Source organism: Elephantulus edwardii, unplaced genomic scaffold, assembly GCF_000299155.1.
Source record: "Elephantulus edwardii isolate Elephantulus edwardi_28Jun2011 unplaced genomic scaffold, EleEdw1.0 scaffold00001, whole genome shotgun sequence".
NCBI lineage: Eukaryota > Metazoa > Chordata > Mammalia > Macroscelidea > Macroscelididae > Elephantulus > Elephantulus edwardii.
Window position 1 is genome coordinate 26,176,476 of NW_006399751.1, and position 4,314 is coordinate 26,180,789.

At 38.8% G+C, this 4,314-nt stretch overlaps 1 pseudogene; it reads left to right on the top strand.

Annotated features, from left to right (window-relative positions):
• The first annotated feature begins 3,846 nt into the window (after window positions 1–3,846).
• On the top strand, window positions 3,847–4,078 carry LOC102846014 (annotated as a pseudogene).
• Window positions 4,079–4,314: the final 236 nt, after the last annotated feature.

The window sequence follows — 4,314 nt, forward strand, 5'->3', positions numbered from 1 at the left end:
TTTATTGAGCTTAGCAGTCTGGAAGTCCAAATCAGTGGTGCTGGCTGTAGGAGAGGAGTCCTAACCCAAACGAGGCTGTGCCTCTCTACAGATTTGAATCCAGCACTGAGTGGGTCCTTGGGAGAAAGGTGGGCATTCTCCTTCCATGGGATTTGTAGCTTGGAAACTCAGTGGAGGCTCTACTATGAGTAGGTTTGGACTTGAAGGCAATGAGGTATTTTTGAGATTGATGCACTCTATGCTTAGTTTCTATTTTTTTATGGTACTACAATCCCCCTTTTCTCCTTGACTGTCTCTCCTTTTATCTTTTATGAGAGAAAAGATGTCAAAGACCATAGCTTAGGACAACTCTCCTTACATTTATCAGGATTGTGATGGAATTAAAGATGCTGCATCCTTCTCTTCTTAGGGAGCTATGGTAGCTTACCTCGTGGTAAGGAGTTACACATCCAACCTAAAGACAAGTGGTTCAAATCTCCCAGTTGCTCTGTGGGAGAAATATGGCCTCCTACGTGATTTATAACCTCTGAAAACCTACTGGAAGGCAAGTACGTGCCAATTGCAACTCAACATCATACAATATCTTTAATCCTATTGAGATTGCTTAGCTTATGAGATCGTTGGGGACCATTATATAACTGTCACTTCATTACATTCATGTATGTTGGGAGGACCAATTTGATACATGACATTCCAATTTTTGTCTCTTGGAGTTAATGTTCTTGTTACATAGAAAACACTTTTTACTCCATCATATCCCAAAAGTCTTACATCAACCCTAAGTCAAAATTTCATTTTAGGGTAAAATTTCTCTTCATAAATGAATCCGGAAAGCTGCTTCTCGTTGTCTGTTGTCTCTGCTGTTAAAATTCTCCTCTTGCCTTTCTGAGTCCTTGTCAGAATTGTCTCTGATGTCCTTACGTCCACCAGTTGTCTCTTCAATGCAGCCTAGGCTTTTCCTGTTAAGCATCCTTTCTATCAGATACCAACTAGCCTCTACTCATTGACAGTTTGCCAAGCTGCTTTCATATATTAGGTATCTGTTAGAACAACATCCTTCTCTCTTGATGCCAGATTCTATCCTCGTTATCTATTGCTGCATGCTGCTGTAACCGAAACACCACTGTTTGCTATCAGCTTTAGTCATTGTGAAAGCCAGCTGTGGATGGCTTTAACAAATGGAAATGTATTCAGATACAGGAGGCTAGAAGTGTAATTCAGGCTGCCAAATCTAGGGGACGACTTTTTCTCTGTTTGGTTCTAGAAGTTTTCCAGAGCAGGACCTGGATTGAAGGAGTTCACCCCTCTCCTGGCTTTTATTTATTAATAGTGCTAAGATCGTCTATTATTAAGTTTTAACTTGAGATAAAAATAATTTTACTATACAGTAGGAGTATTTGTATGAGAGTATTGTTGTTGATGTGTTCCATTGAACTGGAACTGACCCGTAACTGAGGAATCAGCAGATTTTCAGAAACAATAAGTTGAATTATAGAAGATTAAATTATTTTTAGATTTATAGTTTTCAAAACATTCTTATTTTAACCATGACTCAATGATACTTAGCAACAACAACATCATAGAGATAGGTCAGTTGGCCTAGTGGACTGAAAGTGATGCTACCAAAGGTGGATGACTTTAATCCATCACCCTCAGGCCTGTTTTTAATTGGTTTTGGTCAAACATTCTTCTAGGTGATATAGCCCTGGTCTGTGCACTTGCTGTACAGAGATAACTCATGGTTGCTGTGAAGCTGAACACTGTGACACTGATGTGTCGAATGTGATAATGGTTACCCATGGTGGACAGTGTTTGGTGGCACTCTCCTGTTTAAAACAAGCTTGGAAGCAGGAGTGGCATCCACTTCTGAAATAGCTTGTCTCCGGAAATCCTATGAACCTGGAGAAAGGACTAAATATATAGAAGAGTCCAGGTATTTCATTCATAGGGTCCCTATGAGTGATCTATGACTTGATGGCACTTAACAACAACAACAACAACAACAACAAGAAGGAAGACTAATCAACAACCTGCGATATGCAGATGACACAACTTTGTTTGCCAAAATTGAGGAGCACCCGAGGCATTTGCTGCAGAAGGTCAATGACTGCAGTCTTAAAATGGATTGAAGCTCAACATCAAGAAAACAAAGATTCTCACCATTAGGCCAGTAACAGCATCATGATAGATGGTGAAGAGATTAAGATTGTTAACAGTTCTAGTTTGTTTAGCTCCACAATTAACACTCTTGGTACAAGCAGCCAGGAAATCAAAAGATGAATTATATTGGGAAAATCTGCTGTCAGTGACCTCTCTAGAGTACTGAAGAGCAATGATGTCAGTCTGGAGACTAAGGTGCACCTGATTCAGGCCAGTGTCTTTGCAAATATGTGCTTGCAATGCATCAGAGAGCTGGACAATGGCTAAGGATAATAGAAGAATTATTGATGCCTCTGAGATGCTGTGCTAGAGAAGAGTATTGAATATACTGTGGACTGTTAGGAGAACAAACAGGTTCATCCTGGAGAGGGTGATATCAGGCTGCTCCTTGAAGGCAAAGAATTTGAAGCTCCATCTGACATACTTTGGGCATGTCACAAGGAGGGACCAATCCTTTAAAAAAACACCATGCTAGGTAGGATAGAATGACAGTGCAAGAAAGGAAGACCCTGGATGCAATGGATTCACTCAGTGACTGGAGTAATGGGGTAGTTGTGTCAGAGACAATGAAGTTGCTCAAAATAGAGCAGAATTTAGGGCTGTTGTAAATAAGGTTGTTATGAGTCACAAGCACCTCAAATGTCACATAACAACAACAGATATATATACATTATGTATACACTGTTGTATAACTAAGCATATGCATAATAAAAATATGCATGTATAAAGTAGGTGTGTCAGAGACTGTGAGAGAGATTGGCTCAGGATAGAGGAGGGTTCAAAGATATTGTACAAGGGATCACTAATATTTGTAGTCAACTTGATGGCACATAACCACCACCACAACAACATAAATAATATAAAACCCACACTAACTTCTTTCTAGTTCCTATTTGTGTTTACCCTGTATCTGGTTTCCAAGGCTATAAATTTTTTATGGGAAGAGACTACCATCTTTTGTCTGTGGAGTGGCTGGTGGATATAAAATACTGTTCTTTTATATTAGAAGTAGTGCTTAAGAGGCTGATATTAAAAGGACTAGGCCACCAGGGTTTCTCATACCCACCATTGTTGGCCATTTACTATAGTGATTCCAGTCAAAAAGAACAAGGGGAATTAAAAGAACAAATCAAGTAAATGAGGTTAAAATTTAAAACAAACAACTACGGCATGAAGAAAATGAATAAAAGTAGTTTCAAACCCAGGTATACCCTTATGATATTTAAGAATAGTGCAAATAAGATAAATTTATTAATATTTTCAGTCAACAAACAAAGTTACAGATAAAGGAAAGAATCAAACCATCAAGCTTTAACTTGGACAGAGACATATTTAAGTTAGGCAAATTCTCCAAAACGTGGAGGAAAAATAATGTTAAATCTAGAGCTTTTAGGATCAAATGAACTTTCAGCTATGAGGGTTATGATATTTAACTGCATGAGAACTCATAGTTTAATAATGATAGAACTTTTCTGAACAGGCCTTTTTGCAACAAGACCAGTATAATATAAACCCAATCATAATGCATGGAGACAGTGAAAAGAATTACTATTTTATAGTAATAACAAATAAAAGGATACATAATTGTAAGGATAAGGTAAAAAAACTAGGCTGAGGGACTCTCCTCTGATTAACAGCATGTAGGTAAAGGTCTAAGATGTCCTCACCAAACTGTACACTGGGAAGATGGCCAAGACCGATCCTATGAATGTGTGGGACCTCACCACGGAGGTGGAGACGCTGCTGCAGCAGTTACCGGATAAATTCCAGATCGTGTCCTACTAGATCCTCAGAAGGATTGAGCCCATGAACAGTCATATCAATGACCTGGAGAAGAACACTGTAGACGTCGTTACTCAGGCTGATGGTGGAAGAACTGGAAGGTGAAAACAAGGTCCGTGCCTCCCAGAAGAGCTGACTGCTGCTCATCACTGACACTGAGATTTTCACAACCATTTTTACAAGCCGAGACTGAAAGCTCTTCCAAGTACTACTATAGTCAGTTTTCAATTATAAAGTATGCATTCGTACCACAAATCATTAAAAAAACCCCAAAACAAAAACGAAAAGATTTTAATTATGTAATGCAGACAACATGGAAAAGAAGTATTGCTAATGGAACTGTGCTGAAAAATTGGATCACTTCCACAAAAG